This window comes from Aptenodytes patagonicus, chromosome 3 (assembly GCF_965638725.1).
Source record: "Aptenodytes patagonicus chromosome 3, bAptPat1.pri.cur, whole genome shotgun sequence".
NCBI classification, from domain to species: domain Eukaryota; kingdom Metazoa; phylum Chordata; class Aves; order Sphenisciformes; family Spheniscidae; genus Aptenodytes; species Aptenodytes patagonicus.
Window position 1 is genome coordinate 80464668 of NC_134951.1, and position 24371 is coordinate 80489038.

Consider the following 24371-nt stretch of genomic DNA (forward strand, 5'->3'; position numbering starts at 1 on the left):
CTTCACATCACAGCATCAGAATATACTGCAGGTTACAAGGTAGCCAAGGGAGATGCCTGAGCTAGTTTTAACTGAGTGGTAGTTTGAAATAACACTGCTGCGGATATATTTCTTCTGGTATCTAAGCCAGTTTAAAGCAGTTGGCTATCTCTACTTCATACTGCTGCCTGGGATGTAGATATATGCTTCCAACACTTAGTCAATTAACAGAAAATATTGACAAACACTCTCACACTTTAATATTTGTTTCTTGGTGAAAAATCCTTCCCTAAGTACATTATTGTGTAATTTCACTTGCAGCTGACTAAATACAAATATAACTCATGCAGTCATGTTTGCCACCCACCTCTGTCTCTGCAGAGTTCTATGGGCAAATCCAGGGACACTCCAGTTCACAAGAGCAGCGTGGTTGCCTGAAGCTGCTGCTGCTGTTGCTGGTGGCCCGGCCACTCATTCCTAGCCAAAGGAAAATCTTGGCCCCATTGAACTCGCTGACAAAACTCTCGTTGATTATTTGTCAGACCAAAACATGTATTGCAACAAACACTCAGAGTGCACAAAGAACGAGGCTGCCTGTTTTCTCTCCCAGAAACAACTGGACTTGGCAGCTGGACTGTCACTTTGAGTGTTGGTGCTAAACAAATCACCTCTCTCTGTCATCTTCTCACTCTTGCCCAACATAGCTCTTTTTTAAACTGTGTTGTTCTGAGCACATAATATAATTATCAACATGAAGAAAGGTTTTGTTTCTTTTTTCCACACTTGGCATTTGGATTATGTTTGCTTTTGGGTATTTTTTTCCCAACACAATACAGAAACACAGGGAAGCCTGAAGTTGTCTTACAATTGCCAGAGCACAAATAACTTGTGAAGGGATTAATTCCACCCAACTCCCACCCAGACTGGCTCCATCTCACCTAGAAGCCCTGCCTGCAGTCCAGCCCACTGACTTCCCAGAAGTCCTTTCCCTGCAGACACTTGCAAGCGTTAGATAATTTCCTAATTAGCCTGAATGCGCTCTAATGGCTCTGTTTTAGTTGCGTATCTGTGCTTGGAAGCAGCCACTCTGGTGCAACAGGCACTTTTCTCTGAGCCAGAGCTGTGGTGCCGTGGAAGCAGAGATGGACAGGCAGCTCACCTCCACCTCCTTCCCCAGGGGTGTCTGCGAAGTTTCTTGAGGGACTGTACTGTGACACCACGTAGGAAGGCAGAGCCCCGCTGCTTCAGGACTGATCCCAAGGGCAGCAGGCACATAACAGCTCCTACTCCTTCAGTCTCTTCTCCATGGCAGAAGAATATTTGTGGCTTAAACCTCAGGAATATCTACAGTCCTGTATGGTCAGCGGAGAATGAAGGGGTGATTAAGTTATATGGATAGATCACCCTTTGGTGACCTGTGAAGGTATCTACTTATTTGTACTTGCTAGAAAATGTAGGAATCATCTGGCATTAGAAACCTAAAATTTATGGGGCAGCACCTAGATAGGACATTCAAAGTAGACGGACTGGGTTCCACTTTTGGTTAGTAGGCTAACAAATGGTCTATAAAGAAATAAAAAAATAAAATAAAATTTAAAGAAAAAAAAAGGAGAAAATGAAATCTTTCAGCAACAAAAGCCACTTTGTCTTTTGTCATTCTCAGATCTTTGAAAATGCCTTGAACTTTCTTCAGGTAATTGCTATGCAAACATTTTTGATGTCTGTGCAAAAACATCTGGAGGCTTACAGTGGCATCTGGACATAAATATTAAAAGATCAACAAAAACCTGATGTGAATTAGCCATGTGGGTAGCCATAAAAACCACAACCACAAAAACCTGCTCCAAGTCTTTAGCTGCAAAAGTGGATGCCTTCTCCCTTGTTTTTAGTGTGTTTTTGAACTGACATTCAAAAAGTGAGCGGTCGTGACTAATGGTTGGGTTTTCTTTCATTTTGACCACTCTTAATCAGACTAGAAATTCTCTGGCCTGATTGAATGGGTGGGAAATGTCCCTCACTCCCTCTCTAAGCCCTCTGCCAAATTTTTGGTGTTCTATGTGAAAGTTTTGATTCTCGTTGTGAAACGTGTGATTTCAAGGGTCCTTCTGCCGGACACAGCCTGGAGTCCCACTGAATTCATACTGTGGGAATGCAGTGCCATGGGCAGAGCTACCTGAGAGTAACTGCCATGGGCAGTCACTGCCCTGTGTTACGAGAACGGTGGTTTTGGTGTGCTCAGGTCTCAATCTAGCATTCCCACTGGGGAAATGTGCTGTGAGGAAAGAAACGTGACTCTAAGGTCCATCTCGCATAGGGCAGCTGAAGGAAAACAACAACCCCCATCCACCTCTCACAATGTCAAAAAGCAAGCTAAAATGGTAATTCCATGATTATTTTTCAGCTTATGGAGTCTAGTCTCATAACTTTTGAGCCCCTCAGGTTGGCAGCGTTGCGAGTTGCTTTTTCAAAAATGGCAAGGACATGAAGACACCTAAATCTCTTTGCTTTTTAATGAGTCTGCAGTGCAGATAATCAAAGGTTTTAGAAGCTGACAGGAGTCAAGCGTGTAAACGGGTTTGATAACCCAGGTTGTATTACCTTGATTTTCTCTTGGTAGAAACAGAAATAATAGCTTTTCCCCTCCAGAAGTGAATACATGAAAGACTGAGCAGTGCTTGTATAATAGAGATCCTTTACATTTTCCAAAGAGAACTGGAAAATGCACAGTTCAGTGGATATGGATCAGCTAAGCAATGCTGAATTTTCTAGGTGCCATCACTTGCTATCATCTCATCTTTTTCTCATTCTTACTGTTTTCTTCCTGGTCTTTTAGCTTTGTTTGCTCTTTCACTGCAGGCTTCAGTGCTATTCACCTCATTCTCAGGAGTGGTCAACTGCAAGTCCTATATATCCCACCACCTGAGCTGGACTGCTTATTGAGTGGACTTGTTTTTATAAAGGTATTTCTGTTTCTTTATTTTCTGAAGACATACGTAGTATTTCACGATGGAAACAGAAATGCTGTAACTGGCCGTTGACCTCTGCAGTTGCTAACCCACTGGGGTATTCTGGATAGGACCAACTGCAAGGTGAACAAATTGCTCTAAAAGACTCTCAAGAATGGAAACACACAGATGTTTGTATTTGATTTCTGCCCTAATATTTGGTGAGGACTCTATAATTTAAATAAAAGGGCTCATTTTCCCCCAATTTAATATCTTTTTAACAGTGTGGGAGTTATAAACATTATAATAATTTTACCGCTTTCATATTTAAAAATATGCCCTCTAAGCATTTACATTCAAGATTTGTTTTTCTTGAGATATGTAAATAACGCATAGCAATTTGCATCTCATGCATAAATCTTTCTCCTGTTGAATGCAAATTAAAAAATAATAAGAATCGAGCCCCCAACCCCTTTCATTTGCCTTTTTTCCCACCTCATCATATTTATGGCAAGTTAGCTGGCTAATTCTTCCAATGAGAATTTTGGGGGTTTATGTGCATTTAAAAAATTATCTGACTGAAGTTTTCTTCCACTGAGTAATAAGAAGCCTAGAGCTGATTAATAATGTTTCCTTTTCCAGCCCTAATGAACGTTTTTCAGGTTTTATGCATCCCAGATGAGCCTATCTTAAATAGTGTGTGTGTATGCGTGCATAAGTGTTGGTCTTTCTTGGGATTTATCCAAAATGAATTTAGTTTCTCGGTACCTTGTAGGACAATATCAATGCTGGTTTAATCAATTTCAATTTGTTGTTAACCTGAAACGAAGCATTTATCAGGATGAGCCAGGAAGGGCTGAATGGACATTTCATGTTGCTGAGGACTCTGTGAAATTTGCTCCAGGAAGTTGCTGGAGCTCCAAATTTACAAGAAGCTCTTCTCTGACTTGCACTTACCACTTTGTCTGGATACACCCTCAGGGTGGTTTTACTCTGCAGGTTTCCTGCACTGGCAGTTTCTGTGCCTACTGATCAGAATCGCAGGTCTCAGCCCACTAAAAATACCTTCGCTGGAGAGTCTTGCTGCCTTTGTAAAAATGCGACCAAAATATCTCATTGAATCATCTTCCTCAGCTCAGACCGGCTCTGCTATTTATGTCTGAAGAGTCACTTCTGCCTCCCCGGCTGCTTCACACCGAGAGCCGGAGCCAGCCCAGGCAGACGTGCCGTGGTGCCAGCAGCGGCGGGAGCTCTCTGGGTGGGTGAGAGCCTTCTGCTTGTGCGGCAAGCCCCGGCCCCGGCTGTTGCAAACTCCCCAGCTCCTGGAGGCAGGTGGTGTTTTAGTGATCAGCTCTAAACGCCAAGTGGTGGGTGAGCATTTCCTCCGCTGCCGCCTGATCACAGCGATGCTAATTTTAAAGCGGTGAGGAAGAGCAGGGAGGTGATAGCAGGATGGTCCCAGCTGTTCCTCCCAGGGAGGTGAGCGGCTCTTCTATTCGGAGAGGGTAGGCAGGAACTCCCGTTTCACTGCACAGGCCGGGGGAGTGGGGAGAGGAGAGGAAAACTTTCCCTTGATTCCTCTTTCGTTTCAGAGAAGTGTTTTCAAAGACTCATCCTCTCTTCTCCTCCTGCAGGTTATATTTAGTTTTAAGCTCTCTTGGCTGCTGCGTTGATAGCTCCTTAGCATTTCCACTGCAATTAATCAGACCAGGGTTGATTATGCTTTTGTCTCTGATTGTGTACATCAGGATCCTTCTGTCTAAAATGAGGAGACCTTTGCTGCCTGGGCACTCTGCTGCCCGTCCCGTCCCATCCCAGCCGGGCAGCCAGGCATGGCCAGATTCGTGCGGGGGCCGTTGCTCCTGCGCTGAAATCATGCAGAGGAGGGCTGAGGCGAGGGACGAAGCAAGCATTGTGACTTTGGTGTGAGGAGTTGTGAGACGGATGAAGCCACCATTTTAGGGAGCCTATTAGCCACTTTCGTGCTGCAGTATGAGGGGGAGATGTGAGGGGCTGGAGGGCTCTGCCCTGCCAGCTTCATCACTTTCAGTACACTTCCTCAAAAGCTGCTTGAATACAGTATAGGGTAATGCTCGTGCAATATGAACTGAGAAGAGTAGTTTTGGATAGAAAAAAATATTCATGGTAAAGAAGTGAGAGTTCCAATGAGCTCCAGGTCCCAGCAGCTGCTTCTAAGAGCCCACGGGCTGCTTCTGTCCCCGTTTCACAAGGAGTGGCAAGCACGGGAGCTTGGGGAGAAATCATAAGGGCTTTGGCCATTGCCAGGGGCCTGTCTGGGTCACCCTGAGGCAGCCAGGCTTTCACTGAGATCAGTGGTCATTTTGGGAGAGCACGAGCACAGGAACAGCTGTGAGGATGCATGACACCTTCTGTGTTTTTGGAGAGGTTAATCAAAAGAACAAACTGTAATTGCAGGAGTCCCCAGCATGGCCAGGCTATAGATACTAGCTTTGCTGGCTCTTCAGCATTTTCTCTTTTCCTTGATACTTCACAGCCTGTGAATTTGGCTAGAAGATATCTGCCATTTTAGAGTAAGGTGTGCCAGCGAATCTCAAAGATCTTTAAAAATACATATTTAAACTCAGCACTCGTGGGAGTGACTGCTTCACAGGTTTGTAGTCTGTGGTGCGGAGGGGTTAAAGTTATTTGCCTAAAGACTTAAGATGCAAAGCTGAGCAGGCAGCAGGGCTGAGGAGTTGCAGTTCTTAATATGCCACTCCAAGTACTTGTCCATAATCCCTCCTTTTCAGTTAGTAGCAAATGATAATTTATAACATTGCCTCTTAGAAAAGCGAGTGCAGTATTGCTCTCCAAAGCAACCCAGGTCAGAAATCTTCCAGTTAAACTAGCTAAAACTGCAGAAAATATTTCTGAAGGACAGACACACTATGCGTCCTTTTCTTCCACCTGCCTAAACACTGGGCCGTGTGATTCTGTTCTGGTTTTAAACGGGACTCATGAGTTGCAACTCCAGTTCAGCTCGCAGGGTGTAACATTTGATTTTGCTGTATCTTTGGTTAGCAGATCACACTTTGTTTGCTCTTTCACTGCAGGCTTCAGTGCTATTCACCTCGTTCTCAGGAGTGGTCAACTGCAAGTCCTATATATCCCACCACCTGAGCTGGACTGCTTATCGAGCGGACTTGTTTTTATAAAGGTATTTCTGTATTTAATTTATTTATTATTATTATATTCATATGTATTTATATATACTTATTTATATGTATTTAATACACCTCTACTTGTCAAGCAACAGCTCTGTAGGCAGAGATGAAAGTAGCTGGAGAGAATACATTTCCTTTGCTCATACAGGAGAAGATGACAGGTAACATGATCTTGACCTCTGAAAGTCAGGGACAGCTCTGAGGGTGGGTGACTTGAGCCAGGACTTCTGCTGATCATGTAACACCACCACATGCTGGTGCCGTAACACAGACACGGATTAACTCTTCGGAGGGAGACGTGTTTTCTCAGTTGGCACTAAATTGCATGGGGTCCTAACCCCTGTAAAGCTAGAATTAACCAGGTAAGGGTATCCTGTATTGTTTGTAATTTTAACTATTTTTTTTAATAAGAAAAAAAGCAAGCTGATTCTTAGTAGATTGCGTTGCTAAATTTTTGGGTGGAGAAAAAGCAACTCCTTGAGTGAATTACATCTTCAGATGATGTCACAAGGACCATCACTTCAGGGTTTTATTGCTCCCTAAGTAATGTACCGTCTGTCCTTTCCCAGGAATCTAGTTTTATACCATAGACAAACAGCAGGGGAGCAAAAAATATCATCTGCAGGACATCGTAAACTCACACAAGTAAATGTGGCCATAAACTAGAAGTTAGCTAGTGCATTTACAGATGTTCGTTCTAATCCAGATGCAGATACTGTACCTCAGAGGTCTTGCAGACATAGCGCAGAGGCTGCTTTGCCATGTTGCATGGAGAATTGATGAAGTAACATGATGCTGTTTTTGCCATGTTTTTTTTCCCCAGCTGCTAAATTACATTATAATGCACTAAATAGACACTCAATATTTTCCTTATATAAATTTATCACGTAGCAATTACTGCAGTTAAACTCAGTGCGGGTATGTGATTGTAAATGGGAGGTGGCAATCAGTGTAATTAGAAAAGGAAAAGATGTGCCTGCAAAACAACCTCTGCATTACAATATTGCCCACACTATAAACACCCTACCACATGGTGTGTCCCTTCTCAGTTACACAGTGTAAGTCCTGTGTTGATTCAGGCTTGCATTACAGAGTAAATCTTGTTTGTGAATTTATAGACTGTCCCTTTGAAGGCAGAACTGTGCCAGCCTATTTATTTAAAGTCCTTTTTTCACTGCAGCAGCATGCTTTTGAGATGTAATACCTTATGCGCAAAATCCCTGGGTGACAGCAGCTCTGCAAGCTCATGATACTTATAATACATTACATATTATCAATAAAATGTTGCAAGACATGTCATAGATCTTATTAACATAACTTTAAATTATGGGTACAAGTTTGACCTATCTGTTGATGGATTAGAAACAAAGCTTGGATTGTTAAACAGAAGTAAAAGGCTCAGGGCATCATTAAACAAACTGTTTCAAGTAAAATGTCTGTATTTCACCATAAAAAGTCAAAGCATACCTGAAAAGTTAGCTGTCCCCAAGGCAACTTATAAAGTTTAAAGAAAACCAGAAACAGCTTTTAAGTCTTTTTTTTTTTTTTAAATTACATTTGCCATCGCCTTGATATTAATTATGATCCAGATTGCTCCCAGAGACCTTGACTGCCCTAAAATAGTTTGCTCTGTGCCTCTCCCCATCCCCCCAAAGCAAACCGGAGAAAATAAGCTCTGAACTGCCAGGAGATCTAGACAGCAATCAAACCTTTGGTAGCAGTGACGCGTAGATTGCCTGCCCATTGTGTCCCGTTTCGGAGTTGAGACTCATTATGTCAAGACTAGAGAGTGCAGTGGCAAGGAGGGTCCAAACAGAGATTTAGAAGCGACTCCTCAGACATGCAGGAGTCTGTGCTGGCAGATTCAGCTGCAGAATTTGGAAGTTAGGTCACAAAAGAATCTTTTACAGATTTTCTGAGACATTTCTAGGATGTTCATGCATGCTTAGGTAGCTTGACTAGTTTTAATTTATGGAGTGGCTTTTGTTTTTTTAATTGTGGATCCTTTGCCACATCTCTTTGTGTTCTCTTTGTGTTGGCACTGCTGTTCTCACTTTGGCAACGGGGAAAAATTTAAGGCAAGTCATTTAAGTGACGTGCCTGAAATTATGTAGAAGAACAAGGATAGGGCCAAGAACAGCTCATAGATGTCCTGTTTCCTAGCCCTCCACTTCATCCTGGAAATACTCCTTTTCTTCCGAGTGTCATTAGGAGTGGTCTTCTATAGGAGGATAAATAAGGCTCTTTCCCCCCATGCTTTAACTATTTAAAGCATTAAATTTTAACTTTAGGATGTGAACTTCTGGTTTGGGGGGGTGGTGGTGTTTCCTTAGTCTAGTAAAGATGGGAGCTGGAAGGCAAGAAGCCCAGAAATGACTGCCTTTTTGCATTATTTCTGTAATACCATTTCTGGATCGAGTACAAAACCATGACTGAGAGAGACCTCTTCCATTGACTTGGGAGGGAATGGAGAGAGACATTTAAAAGAAATGTGTCCAGCTGGTGAGTAAGCTGGCACGCACCACTGAGTCGTTAGTAATGTTTATTCTATTAGAGTGGACAGTCTTTTGCTGTTGACGAAAAAGCTAACTCAGTCCATTACACATTAAATTAAGAGAACACATACATGCACTGTAATCACAACTCTCTCTCCCTGAGCACTGATCAGTAATAATTACCTTTTGGGTCGGGGGTGGAAGGAGATAACCTAAATACTTTCAGGTTAATTATTACTCTCCTGCGCTTAGAAAAATCCTAGCATTTTAACAAGAGCAACCTTTCTGTGCCTGAGGTCCTTTGAGACCTGAAATTGGCAACAACAAAAGAACATATATCTTTGGACAACAGCACTGTAAGTCATTCTGCTGCTTTGGTGGTTTGTTCATTTTTTTAATATCTCCCAGAGTGATGTAGAAAGCTTTCTTTGATGAGTTAAAAAATGTTAGTTTTCACTCCTACCGTCTCATATACTGAATAAATAAAGGCACAAATAAAAGCAGCTTGAGCCCTGCACTGGACTTCCCTGACTCTTTCTGTTAACCTTAAAGTTCACTGTGCTGAAAACTAATAGTGTCTAGTTGTCAAGAAGCCAGAATAATGACATTTTGTGCCAGTATTCTAATGTGTTTTTCACTGTGCGTTTTCTTTAATTATTTGCATGAGTAATATCATTATGCATTCATGCCAATAAAATTCTGATAATTAATTTACATGATGGCAATTTCTTAATGATTTTGATGTCAAAGTTAATAGCAACATCTGATAGTTGATCTGTTGGTGCTGACATAAATTTAACTTTTAATGTATTAATGCCAAAACCAACAGCAGCATCAAATTACATTGGAGAAAAATAAACATCCGCTGGGTAAAAACTTCAGTGGAAAAGTCTTGATCCTTACCCGAGGTTTATAGGTTCAAAATAAAACCAAGGCCCCTAGACATGATACATGTCAGATTTTTACTTTGTCTTTCTTTCTTTATTTATTTATTTACATCAGTAATATTATTGATGTCTGATATTTAAGAGATCAAATTATATGATATCGTATAAAAGATGATGTTCTCTTGCCTCCAGCTTGGTGCGTATATTCCATATTTTAAAATGAAAAAATGCATTAATTAAGCTTTTATCTTTATGGCTCTTTAAGCATGAACTCTAAACTGCTCTGCAGTGGGGGAATTCAGGACTGGTGTCTGAACCTGAATTTGTATCTCAGTTTGTGATTTCAGTTTGCACGGTGTGGTAATAATATCAGCAAAATAAACTTTATGTGGAGGCAAATATGGTTAATACCAATAAAACAAGAAACAGAGCAATGCATAATAAGGTTTGAGATCAATATTTTTAGTACATTTTTACTATATGGAAGTGATGCATAGATAAAGAGATAATTGCATGTGTAACTATGTATGTACCTATCTTATTATATAGACTCATGTAAGTAGTACAAGACAATTAACACAGAATAAAAACACATTCTTCAGTCTTTGTCCAGGTGCTCTGAAGATCTCTTTAGAAGTTTATAGGCATTTTATTTACTAGTTAAATATTTTAGTATACCTTAGTATTGAAAAAATGTATGTGAAACAAATTATGATAGCCATAAAATGGTGATGGTTGTTTTCCCTTTATTTTTTTAATCAAAAGCAAAGCCTCATTCCATGACGCAGTTGCTAACATAATATTTATTTCCACCTGCTTCAGCCAGTTAAATGCATAGATGAAATGTTAAAAACCATTACAAATAAAATTGATCCTGTATTTCCGTGTATTCCAACCTTTTCCCCAGTTGGCTTTTCATCAATGATAACCACCGAGGAAGTGCACATTTCATTTTAGATAGTGAGGAGATAATTGTACAGCCTCAATTAGACCTTCCATTGCTGGACCATAAAGAGCTGCTAGTGCAGACCTGATCATTTGCTTCCAAAATGCACTACCTTTCCTTCTTCATTGCACACAAGCAGGCTGTGTGTCCCTACCTGCTAAACAAGAAGCCCGTACGTCTGATTGCTTTTAGCCTGTCTTTTCCTCGTTCTCAAAAACATGAGGACACATACATGCTTGAAGCCAACCCCCCAAAACTGTCGGTGGGGACCTTCTGCTGTGCTCATACTATGGAGATGTCTCCATCCGGAGACAACTTTTGCTGAACAATTTTAAGAGTTCTGCTGGCAACAATGAAGGTGCAAAGAGATGGCAAAAGGAGGCCAAGGTAGGTGGTTTGCTTTTTAAATGGCTGCTTAAAACAGTTTACAATGAAAGGCTAACTTTGGCCCTAATGCACAGCTGTCCCAAGGCATGTAAAGCATGCAGCTACATGGGAGACCTTTGACACAAGCACAGCTCATCTCTGTGAGCTGGCAGCAGCACAGCTGCTGCTCCCCCCTTCCTGAACCACTTGCTGCCTGCCCCTGCTTGAGCCAGTGCCCAAAAGGCAATGCCTGGCACCTGTCATGGAGAAGGACACGATGGCAGTAGCTTAGGTCCCAAGGAGGTGGGAAGGGGAAGGGATAGAGGAGGCAGCAGGCAGGGGCAGATGTGGGAGCAGGAAGCACCTCTGCTGGGAAGAAATTGTCCCGTGTAAGAGGCCTTCCAGTAATAAAAGCAGATAGTCTACTGGGAGGGTTACATGAGCAAATCCGAGTGGCTATGTGTGGTGCTTGCACCTTTGCAAGCGTACAGGAGATCTTTGCCCATGCAAGTGTCATCTGTACACCGATGGGCCCTGTGCTGAAGTCCTCCCTTCCTCTTCCTCTGCCCTTCGCTTCTAGAGAGCGTGCTGGGAGGTAACGGTCTGGTGCTTAATTCCTCACATGTATTTCTGGGGAGCTGTACTTTGGAAGAAGCCTGTGGGATGAGAGGGACTTTGCTTAGAATTTTAAGCTGTCCCATGCAATGTACCGTGAATGTAGGTGTGCAGCTACACAGCTGCAAACTCCTGTAAATGCAGTGCTCTGGTGGAGTACAGGAGAAGACCATGGATGAGAGGAGATGCCTGAGAGCCCCTGGACTCCAACCACCCTTTGTCAGGACGCACACATCTTGTAGCACATCCAGATGTTTAGACATAAGCTGAGCCCACCTTAACCTTTTGTTCTTAAAAGAGCATTGGGCTGAAGCAGATACTAGATGTACAAGTAAGGACAGTGAGAGAGAAGGCTGGGAAAGACTGATATATGGAATTGAGATTTTTTTATTACATAGGTTTTGTCAAGCGCATTTCCTCCTCACACATTTGTCTGTGGTGAAGATGTGGAGATGCTTTCCACTACCAGAATAATTTAATTTCAGAGCCTTTTTTTGGGGGTGGAGAAAAGAAAAGGGAGATTTCTTTCTGTGTAAAATTACCCTGTATTAATTAAAGATTATTTTAATAATAAATTTTTAAAATCATAGCATTTCACATTATAAGACTTTGAGAAATGGGTGGAACAAAATTGACTGGCCTTTTTCCTTGGTCTGCAGAAGGCATGGTTTTTAGCTGCTCAAGTTTCCTTTGGAAACAGGTTAGTCATAGAACACATCTTGGTTTTAAGAATAGCTGCTTGTGCTGGTTTTGGCTGGGATAGAGTTAATTTTCTTCATAGTAGCTAGTATGGGGCTGTGCTGAAAACAGTGTTGATAATACAGGGATGTTTTCATTACTGCTGAGCAGTGCTTACACAGAGTCAAGGCCTTTTCTGCTTCTCACCCCACCCCACCAGCAAGTAGGCTGGGGGTGCACAAGAAGTTGGGAGGGGACACAGCCAGGACAGCTGACCCCAACTGACCAAAGGGATATTCCACACCATATGATGTCATGCTCAGCATATAAAGCTGGGGGAAGAAGGAGGAAGGGGGGGACGTTTGGAGCGATGGCGTTTGTCTTCCCAAGTAACCGTTAGGCGTGATGGAGCCCTGATTTCCTGGAGATGGCTGAACACCTGCCTGCCAGTGGGAAGCAGTGAATGAATTCCTTGTTTTGCTTTGCTTGCGTGCGTGGCCTTTGCTTTTCCTATTAAACTGTCTTTATCTCAACCCACAACTTTTCTCACTTTTACCCTTCCGATTCTCTCCCCCATCCCATTGTGGGGGCAGTGATCGAGCGGCTGGGTGGTGCTTAGTTGCCGGCTGGGGTTAAATCACAACACTGCTCAACAAGGAACAGCAGCGTAAATGTTATCTTTATTTCAGGTGAGTAGAAAATCTCTTAAAAGCATTTCTGAGGAGCGTTAGCTTTGTGGGTTGATTGTTGGAAGGTGTAAGAAATATGACTGTGATTGTGGTGTGCACACTGAGTGATTCTCCCCCACAACCCAAATGGCTTTCTTGCGTGTGGCATTTCAGAAAACCCTTTTTTTGCCTCCAAGCATGTGGAATGCCTGTGCAGAAAATATTTTTTTGGTGCAGGGCTTGTCATGAGTTGGACACAACATGTCTGAAATGTAGTGTAGGAGTTCGAAAGGGAGGTTTTAAAAATTCAGAGCTGTCTGATGACTGGGAGCATTACTAATGAAAATATGTTTGAGTTTAATGTTGAAACTAAATGTCCCATAGAAGAGAATGACACTAATTTCTTCCCTCCCCAAAATTTATGCTGAAGTTTCCATAGTGTTAAATCTGGCCCAGAAAACTTAACCTCCGAGTCAAAAACTGCTCCCTATGCCTCACATAAACACCCACACCCAGGCATCTCATATTATCTTCCATTTCTTCAGTCCACTAATTATTCGCTACACCCAGTTATTGTGGGCTATCTTAAATTAGCTCCCCAGTGACTCAAACATTTATTAACTGCTCAGGTGCTGGGAGTTCGACATATGCACAAAGGTCCAGGGCCTGGGATGTTGCAACAGAAGTTGTTTAGGACACAGATGGTGGTCTTCCTGCACCCTGAAGCATGGCAGCAGCAGCAGGGGTACCGCCTGGGGACAGGGGTGTGGCTGGGTTGTCCCTGCCACCCCAAGGTCTCTGGCTGCTTTGGCCATGGGGCTATTGACAGCTGCTCTAATATAGGCCTGGCACCTAGGTGATTTTGGGACAATGAGTCCCACTGAAGACAGCAGATCCCTTGTCCGTGTCCTCTTGGCCATGCAGGCCAGCTGTGCCTCCCAAAGCTGGGGGGCCCTCCACCCGTCCACTCCACAGAGATGTGGAGTGCTCCACAGGAGGTGGGATGCATCTCGTTAGCAGTGTCCCTTTGAGTCATGAAGCCTGAGGGAGATGGCCGCAACAGTCCACTATGCACTTTCTTTAATCAGTTGCGAGCTCAGAGGTGTGACTGTGGGTATGATCTAACTGCTTTGGGCCCTCAGCACAGGAGCTGATTTCTGCAAAGGCAGTAATTAGTCAGTAGGCAGCCTAGCTACAATGCTAGCTACAATGTTCATTGTTTCTCTCCTTGACAGCTAGCTCAGGCTGGTTATTAACACAAAAAAAAGCTTTCACTTTGAAATTCTTTTTGTTCCCTCCATCCTCCACCACTACATTTCCTTTGCAGAAACCACACTGAACCACATTACGCTGTGGCTGGGGTTGCGGAGCCTCTTTAAGGTGCCATTTGACGCACTGGTCCAGAAGTCTCAGACTGGACTAAGACCAGAAGAAGCAAGCGGTGTGTTTTGGTGGAGGCAGCCTCTCACTTCCCATTGCATGCACTGCTGCACATTGAGCTGGGAAAAAGTTTTGCAGGAGAAGCTCTACATCATGTTACATGGCAGCTTTGTAACAACAGGAAAATTATTTCCTCTGGAAAATGACTAATTGTACCGAGCAATGTGTTTTTAATACAATGTGTATTTACAGTTGTGCTGGTTTTGGCTGGGATAGAGTTAATTTTCTTCACAGTAGCTAGTATGGGGCTGTGTTTTGGATTTGTGCTGGAAACAGTGTTGATAATACAGGGATGTTTTCGTTACTGCTGAGCAGTGCTGACACAGAGTCAAGGCCTTTTCTGCTTCTCACCCCACCCCACCAGCAAGTAGGCTGGGGGTGCACAAGAAGCTGGGAGGGGACACAGCTGGGACAGCTGACCCCAACTGACCAAAGGGATATCCCACACCATATGATGTCACGCTCAGCATATAAAGCTGGGGGAAGAAGGAGGAAGGGGGGGACGTTTGGAGTGATGGCGTTTGTCTTCCCAAGTAACCGTTACGCGTGATGGAGCCCTGCTTTCCTGGAGATGGCTGAACACCTGCCTGCTGGTGGGAAGGAGTGAATGAATTCCTTGTTTTGCTTTGTTTGCGTGCGTGGCCTTTGCTTTTCCTATTAAACTGCCTTTATCTCAACCCATGAGTTTTTCTCACTTTTACTCTTCTGATCCTCTCCCCCATCCCACCGGGGGGGAGTGATCGAGCGGCTGTGTGGTGCTTAGTTGCCGGCTGGGGTTAAACTACAACAACAGTCTGTAGTACTGGAATACATAAAGCCTTAAAAAATATGCTATGTTTGACTCCTAAATCATATGATTTTACAAGGGTTTGTATATATTTTTGCATCCACTTTAGACTTACACACACACAGTATTTCCAATTGTTTACATATGTTAGAATCTCTTGCATTTAAATAGCTCATTATGCAAATATTTACAAAATACATGGATATTTATTTTTACTGTACCCTCTATTCAATCACTGAGCTGAGATTTAATGTCTAAACATTGTCTGCAGTCGCATGTGCAGTAATGAATTATGAGTAATTATGTACTATATACAATTATACAACAAAAATTACAGATTCAAAAAATATTAATGTCACAAAGCCAAGCACTCAAATTTATGGAGCATCAGAGGTAAGGTGCAATCCTAATTCAACCCCCAGTTATGCATGTATGCGTTATAACATGGCCTTTACTAGCCACACTCTGGTTGTCCCCCAACTGCCGTCAGTTGCTACGGGTGTGTGACCGTGTTGCAGGCCAAGGCTCCAGGCTCTGGCCAAGCCTTGGGATCAGACCAAGGCCAAATTTGCGATGTTTCCCAGACAAGAACTTTTCCCTGGATTTGGTCACCTAAGCAACTGACCTGGCTCAGTGAGTATGTTTCTGATTTTCCCACCCCAACAGCAAGAGCTTGCAGCAAGAGAACGCCCTGCACTAATTCACCTCTCAGTCTAGAGCTATACACCGAGCAGGACTAATTTTGCATTTAAGACATTTGAAAGAGCACTGTGTTCTCGTATAATCAAAGACTGAGCCTGGAGTACATTTTGTTGAAGGGGTTTTTTTGACCAGAATATCTTCCACCAGGAAATGCTGCTTTGTCGGAGTTGAAATGTTTCATAGGAACATTTTGTTTGTGAAGATATTTTTGACAGGAAAAAATGTGAGCAATTCAAAATCAGAAGAAGGTATTTCTCACTGCCAGTTGTTTCACTGTAGACTTGATTTCTTTTCTTTTGGTTTCAGAACATATATTATTTATATTTACTATTCAAGGGTTAAATATTATCAAATCACCTGCACGATGACCTTGAAATGTTTCAACGCTGTTAATTCTGATATTGTCCAATTCGATTATTAGAAGACTTCAATAAGTTTGAGTTTTAGTAAGTATGTTTTTTAATGGCCTTTGTGCATGCATGCTTTCCTATGTTTTAAGAAGGCAAGCAAATCCCAGAAACTTAATTTCAACAGAATTTATAAGTGCTATGAGGATGACACCCAATCTAAAAAAAAAAATTTGTTCAAGTGGATAAAGTTTGCCCAAGTTATAAGCAGCCAAAATAAATTTACAGATGAAGCTGAGTGATCTCAGTAATAGATGGCATCCTTAGTTCCATCTATTACATCGCAAACAATTTGTCCTTGGAAATTTTTTTCTCTGAAAACAGTTACTGTATTTCGTTTTTAAAATAAAATAATTTATAGAGAATTTCTAACACAAAAAGGGGATATTTGAAGCCAGTTTTTTTAGTGTTAGCTGAATCAGTGATGAATATGAAGCATACAACTGTCTACAGGCAAAAATTATTTCTTAAGCTAATTCATAGCAATATGCATCCAGCCTTTTCATAAAAGCCAGACTAAAGAGAAGTGCTCTTAAACTGTGGACAGGTGGGACTACAGTAAACCCATTTGGATAAAGATTTATTAGGATGGTAAAATGAATCTGATCCCAAATCTTTTATTTCCGGTTCACAAAACATTTTATAACTTCCCAGGGTGCTTATGTTAATCGACTTGTAGCTCAGCACGTTCTGGCTATGGAAAAAGGTAAAGCAAAACAGTGATGAAGGAGACTCTCAGGTAGGCAAGCTCCAGGAAATATTAGGAATCTTATTAAAAAGCAATGCTTTCATAACATCTCCTACTAAATAAATAGTATTTGGCTAGTGTCTGACATAACATATAGGGATGCTCCAATTCATTACTCAGGTGGCGTCTCTGGAGACATTTGGAAACAGGAGTGCTCACAGCAGGCGTGCTCAGAAGCGCAACCTGGGTAGTGAGAAATCCACCTTCATACAGGACACTGCAACAAGGACTTGTTTGGCTGTAGGCTTGATTGCTTTTTCCGTGAAATATTAATTGGCCGGTTAAAAAAGATCACCCTGGTTTTCCACAGACCCTTAGCCTGAGGTGGCCACAACCCCTTCCAAGCTTTTTTACATTCACTTCTCTACTAGCTGCTTGTTGTGGATCTTAACAGAGAAATCAGCTTGTGATCTTCCAAGGACTGAGATTCTTGAACAACTTTCCTGCAGACATATTGAGGGGGAAGAAAGCCAAGAGGGATTATGAGGTGAATCTCAATGCGTTTATTATAGACCAGCTATCCCCACAATAGCAGCCAGCTGTGGTTGGTGGTTCAGGAGTTTCCTTTGCTTGCCCAAGCAGACTTGTCCAAACTCAAAAAGAGTAATATCTTTTCAAAAGCTTCAGGTTCTTTTGGAGGCCAGCAAAAGCTAGCTGAGACGTGGGTCTTGCTGCTAAGATGCAGGCCCAGAGGTCAGACATGCCAGCCTTCACTCAAATATCACTGGGGTCCTGTGTCTCCTGCTGGCTTCTAATCCTAGTCCTACCTCCGTCTCACAGTGTGGTCTTGGGAGAGTCAAGCCATGTAAACGTCACATTTTCTCATCTAAAACAATGGGAGAAGCATTCCATAAACCACTGTTATGAAGGCAGTGATGGGAAACGGCTCTGAGATGCTTGAATAAAGTGCGGTAGATGTGCAAATCATTATTCCAGTAAGCCTGCAACACAGAGTCCAGTGCTTGGAAGGCATCGACCCAAGCATTTCTACAGCCTCAGCTTGCTCTGCTCTAAACTTAAGACTCTCATTCTGCTCCCCTGGCTCCCTCTCCCATCACTGCCCCACACAAGCTCTGTTTCAGGTGGCAAGCAGAATGCCTTTAAAAAGAAAGAGAAAAAGGAAGGCAAAAGAACAGACACGCCTGTGTGTTTCACATGTGATTTCCACCTATCCCCTGCCATATAGCTACAAAAATGTGTTTATTAATATATAAATAAATGCACTTTTTTTATCGCTGCAACTTGTAAATAGGAAATGAAGTCACAATCCTCAAAATTATAATGGCAGGCACACAAAGACACAGTTGCTGGCACAGAATTCAATTAACAGATAGCAATCACCCTTGGGTGACTGTGTGAGGTGGAAATATACAGGCATGCTAATAAGTAATATCTTAAAGCCAAGGCGTTTATCAGCCAGCAGCCAGACATGGGCATAAGTGTGGGCAGTCAGCACTGCTCTGGGATATTTAATAAAACCCGCTCTCTTCATTTGAGGATTTGTGTTTAATCATTTGGTAACATTTTAGAAACATCCAGGCTGGGAAGCTGCTCAAATGGAACTGCTTAGGTCAGAAAACCTAGAGAGTTATTTACTGATACTAAAATAGCCAAAGGAACAAAGTGGATTCTAGGTAATATTAACAAAATTCTTTGTTGCCGTCTTTTTGACCTTTTGAGTTTCTGGGGTATGCCTGCTACGTGAATCACAGCCTTATCTGGGGAAACAGGCAGAAGGCGTTCATTAATACTGGGAAAGCAAATGATTGAACTGCTGTTTAAAATAAAATTTTTAACTCTTTTTTGCTTGGTTGAAAGCCTAAAGCTAAAATAGTTTTCTTCTAGGCTCCTTGAACTTTAATTTGCATTGCATTTTGGGCTTCCAAAGGCTTCAGGCAGGCCAAGATTTGTCATCCGCTGAAAGATGTTCAATTCAAACTTTCTCATCAGGGCTGTCTTTGTGCCACAGCAGTCGGGTGAATTCGCGGGATGGTTTTGCATGTCTAAATACCGCTGCTTGGAGGAAAGGCAAATCCAGAAGCAAAGTCATGGATTTCTTTAAAGGAAGGCAGTTCAACTTAGTAAGATATTTCTTAGGAGCTTCATGCAGAAGAAATGTAAGGCATGGTGTTAGTCCATTCTTGGGTAACTCTCTAGGGTTAAAGCATTCATCAAACTGAAGCGGTTTGAAGGAGGACAAATGGAGGCCGGCCAGCCTAGTCATGGGACATGCAGGAAGCAGCATATGTCAGCCATTATCAAGGAAGGCTGGAGGCTTTTGGCTAGGAAGCAGATGGTGTTGCCGGTAGATGCTCTCACTGCTTTTGGTTTCGCCTCTGCTCCGAGTAAGCAGACACGCCTTTTGTGGTCATCAGCTCTGCTCCTGCAACCAGGCTGGTGGCAGTGGGAAGTCTGTGGTGCTTCCACTCCTGCCCCGAGGGCGGGGAGCCCCCCTCTGAGCATGCTGCCTCGGGAGACCGGATTGTCCCTCTCATTGGTGTGGCTGCCTACTTTGGTTTGAACAATTCTGATGTCGATGCAGGCTCCGCTGCATAGCAGCTACGTAGCAGCTAAAGCGGTGGCGTGATTGTCCGATTTGCACAGAGTCTTAGAAATTTTACTTTGTCAAAGGAACTGTCAAAGGCACAGGTGGGCTGAAACAAATGTTAAAGATGGGCTGCAGACATGCTACAAGCACTCTCTAGCAGGTACTCTCAGTACCAGCTCCTTTTCCCAGGGGATTCATGTGATCTACAAATCAGTGGCCAGAGCCTCCTCTGCCAGCCATTTCCCACACTGCTGGCATGCAGCCCAGCCTGGGCTGTGCTCAGGAAGCTGTAAAGTGGCTCTGAATAGCTGCTGTGAAGCTGTCCCTGCACTGCTCCTGCCACAAAGAGTTTTCAGTGCCCGCCTCGCTAATGGATGGGTTTCTCCTATACAGAGTGCCGAACAATGCGCTGATAGATTCAGGTTTTATTAGCGTGAGTTTAGTGTGGCCACATTATTCATAATGGCAACACCGCAAGAGAACTGCACAGTTCATCCCAAACGGGAGACCATAATTCCTGTAAGCCACGCAGCGCCGTCAAATGGTGTGTTTTCACCACTTATTTTGCAGGAAAGCTATTTGTATTCCCTCTGTATGTAAACCCAAGCTGTCTTAATATTGCAAGCCCAAACTGTGTTGGAGGAGGTAATATCAACAAAAAATTGCAATCAGTACATTTTAGAAAACTCGGTCATAACTCCACGATACCAAGGCTCGGTACCCGCTGCCAAGTAAGAGGGGGGTGAGTGCTGTGGCAGGGTGGCGTGCCAGCTCCGGCGCGCTGCTGGAAGGGCTCAGCCCTTGCCCATCTGCGAGTTATGGCAGTGGAGCCCTGCAGTTGCTTCAGGACCAAACATTGATCTCCTTTGCTGTGAAGCACGCATGTGTGGAACTGCGTATGTGTGGGACAAGGAGAGACTTTGTATTTCTGCTCGCTTGGTTTCCTTTTAGAGACTGCAGCTGCAATAGCGGTGTGTGTGAAGTACGCTCAGTGGAGGTATGTTAGTGGGCAGAGTGTAGGTAAGTTGGTCAAAAGTTCAAGACAATTGTGATTTACTGTGAGGAGGACACATCACCTTCCTGACATAAATCAGGCTTTGCAGGCGTCAGGAAGCAGTTCAAGCTATATGTCGATTTGCTGCCATGCTTTCCTACGGAGACTGTCACGGAGGGAGCCAGCCTGGGTTGCAATGAGAGCAAGCAGCTGCTTGGGAGGAGCTGGGCTGAAACAACTGCCTCACTTCACGTAGGCACCAGGTGACTGCTAGAGAGATGAAGCTGACTTTTGCATGCTTCTGCACTCGACCTAGTGACCCAGAAACGAAGAGCTACACAAGCTCTTACCAGTCTTATCAGCCACCACCTCTTGTAAAACTCCTGTCCCCTCTCCAGCAGCCTTCTCAGGGCCTGGAAGCCAGGCAGCAGCTGCCCCCTCATCACCCATGGCCTGAGCACTTTTCTGTGATACCACACAGCACTCATTAAAGGAAATGTTCATTAGAAGAACTGTGTATATTCTAGATAGTGAGTGTTATTAGTTGACTCAGACCCAATGGTTCAGGGGAATTACAGAGTGGCCACTTGTAACTTTTGCAGGAAATATTTTCTGAATTTGTGGAGACCCCCCCCTTTCTCTCCTCCATCCACACCCTTTCAGGTATGGTCATTAAAGTAATTAACCCTGGGCTGAGAGAGGAACCTCTGATTTCCCGAGTCTTACATCTGAAGCAAACTCCCTGCACTTCTCCAGTTACTTTGTTCGCTGTTGGTATTGACACTGGAAACACTGACAGCAGCTGCTACAGGTTAAGCGTGTTTGTAGAAAATAGCGTGATGCCCCCTTCTTCCTCTCCCCTCAGCTTCTGAGGGGGAAAATGGCCCCTAAGTACATGAAGAATGTAAGTTAACATTTCTCCAACTCGGAACACATGCATTTATGCAAGAGGCTTAAAGGATATCTTTTATGATCCTAGTACAGCGATGCTCCTCTTCGTTCAGTGCTTGGAAGAGCGACTGAGGCTTCTACAGGGTTGGTTATTATGCAGAGCATGTGTTTTAAAATGTTAAGTACCTTGATTGTCTCTTACATAGCTAGTGCTGTCAGCAGTTTGCACAGTGCTTTTATGCGTCTTTTTCCTCCCTGAAATACCTGTGTTCAGTTCAGAACTGATTCTGCTTCTGAAGCAATTCATTAAACATCTTCAGTGCGCCACTTCTGTGAAGAGGTCAATTTGTTTCTTCTGCCTAGCGATGCAAAACTCTGGGCTCCAGTTGGTAAATGCAAATATTAGATGCATTTCTCGCTGTTTAACTTATGCTTTCCTTCAGTCTACCCTCTCTAGCGATCCCTTCCTTTAACATAGGCATTTATTATTCATGAAATGTGGAGACTGATGCTACTGTATCAGTCTAGGGCAGGTGCAGTTGGGTAGTCTGGCATGCACACACTCCTCTGTTCACCCTCTTCTGGAGGAGACATTTTTCAAATGAGAGAAAGTGGCTGTTTCTTTCCTTTATGTTCCTTTGTCTTTCTTACAAGATGCCAACATGGTGCTGGGTTGGTACACTCTCATGTGATAAGGTTCCTAAAGCACAACCAGCCTGAAGGTGATTCCTAATGCAGCTCATGCACAGGCTGCTGGATACCTGTGGGGTGTCTCTGGCTTTTGGTCCTCTCTGAGGTGGCCTCTCTGGTGGCTAAAAACAGGCCTCTGGGAAGGAGCCCTGTCCCCAAAAGCAATGTTGTAAGTTTTTTTCGTTGCCGTACTGCTTGAAGAGTGGATTCATCCAAAGTCTTCAGGGAGGTGTTATCTATAAATCCCCACCCTCCCATCCTCCCAGGTCCAAATGCCTCTCTGTATCCAACACAATAGTTGTTGTTGGGGTTTTTTTTGTTTTATTTTGTTTTGTTTTTTAATCTGGATATTTCTAATATGTAAATTGACCTGGATCACATCTGCACAAACTAGATACAATAGGGTTATTGTTAAAAAGCAATTTTTAGGCTGGATGGAGGTGGACCAAAAGTACACTTGGCTTTGATCTTGTGAGGGTCCTAGGTAAATTTTTTTTCCCCTTTTTTCCATAATTCTTACCATTGTTCTGGGGTCACTTTTATTTTGGCATTGCAGCCAGGAATATGGCTCATGGTGTTTGGCTAGCCCACCAGTTCTGGAGGGAGTACATTTGCTAAAATAAAAATTGGTAGGTCTTCATGAAGTTATGCAGAGGATCTTGGTCAATATTCATTGAGTAGGCCTAGGACAGCAGATCCTGAAGTAAATGGGACCATTTCTATTGGAATATCAAATATATTAATTTAACTGTCATCCAAAGACAAGTACGGACATACGGAGTTGATATTTTCTCTGAACAGTGATTTCTTTGGTTAAATTCTTATATTGCTTATGCAGTAGTTACAGCTTTTTTGGCAAGATTTTTATTTAATGTAAGTGATTGAATATAATTTTCTGGGCTGTATTTTGCATATGATACAGTTTCTGTTTGGAAAACTGTGGATTTTTTTTTCTTTTTTCCTTTTTAAATTTTATTTCTTTTTTAGACAAAGTCAGACTACGAATTTAAGAAGCAAAACTGACTGCAGAAAGTACCTGGAGAGCTTAAATCAGTGGGGGCTTCAGAAGTAACGGACTCTCAGAGCTAGTAGCTTATGAAAACTTCACAATTATATTCCTCCTGATAGAACAGTATTTTCTTTCTTTCTTTTATCATAGAAAGGGTCTGTAGAAGTATGTACTCAAATAGCTAAAAATGTCCAGTTCTCAAGGATGCTGACCAACTCGTTATTCTTTGTTTTGATTCAGATTAAATATTTCCAGCCTGTAGTTCATTTCCAAACAAACAGAACCAAAAAAGCCTGAACAGTAAGCGATGCCTCACATTTCCTGTTGGAAAAGATTTCAAAAGCTCATAAAATGTCTCCAGCCCATACAATATATCACGTCATATTAATTTATGGTAGTCAATGAACAGTCGGAAATGGTGGAGGAGAGAGATGGAGAGCCTATAATATTCTGCTTTATTCAGAACTGTATATCAGAGGGCTTTTTTTCCTTTACACACAACTCGGGCACAGCATCTCCTCTTCCTTGCTTCAGGGAAAAAAAGAAAGAAAGAAAAAATCCACATATTTGTATTATATTATGTTCTCCAAGTAGCAAATTCCCTCTGCCAACTATCTGTGGGTGTGCAGCCCTTCCTCAGGAACATGCTGTATCTTCTGAGTTCCTGTGTTTGCGATATCACAGTGCTTTTGCTCTGCAAAGCCATGAATGGGGCCATTATGAGGGGCCGCTAGATAATTAAGATTCTGAGACGGGTAGGCTGCTAAAAGGGTGTTTAGTGAGGAAATTACAAGGCCAATAAAAAAAATGTCTTTGCAAGTTCCGATTGTATTCTTTACTTCTGTGGGTCTAATTTTTCAAGGTCTGGCTGGATCATGTTGAGGTTTTCTTTCATCCCTTTTTTTTTTTCTCCACAGCAGGAGCTGAGGCTGGAACCTAAGTCCAAGTTAATGAAGCTACCTCAAAGTTGAGAAGGGAGAGAGTAAACCACAGCTCTGAGGCACAGACCACTGGAGATTCCTCTCTCAAACCCTGCCTCTGCCGCTCACTGGAGTTGTTTGATTAGGGAACAAGATAAGAATTCACAACACTGATTTGCAGAAATAACCTGGAGGAAGGAAAAACAGTCAGAAACACTAATTTCATATATCATTTTCATCTCTCAGTTTCCTAATAGTCTTTCCCAGCTCTAATAGCATTAACCAAATATAAAGCCCAGACTTGGGGGAAGTTGTGCACCGACTGACAAATGCATCTCCAAATAGCCCACAGTTCAGCACTTCTTATTCTGTCAACACTCCGTGACCAGGGAAGGTTTGGAGCATAATTCTCTCCCAGTTATTCATCTTCTCCCTTTCTCATTTTTTGTTTGGTTTTGTTTTGTTTCCCCC

At 42.8% G+C, this 24371-nt stretch overlaps 1 long non-coding RNA gene across 1 annotated transcript; it reads left to right on the forward strand.

Moving 5' to 3' along the window:
* Positions 1-4107: 4107 nt before the first annotated feature.
* On the forward strand, positions 4108-24371 carry LOC143158255 (uncharacterized). Its single transcript, XR_012994942.1, has 3 exons — positions 4108-4182; positions 5999-6102; positions 23898-24371. It is a non-coding gene; the product is annotated as an uncharacterized LOC143158255 (long non-coding RNA).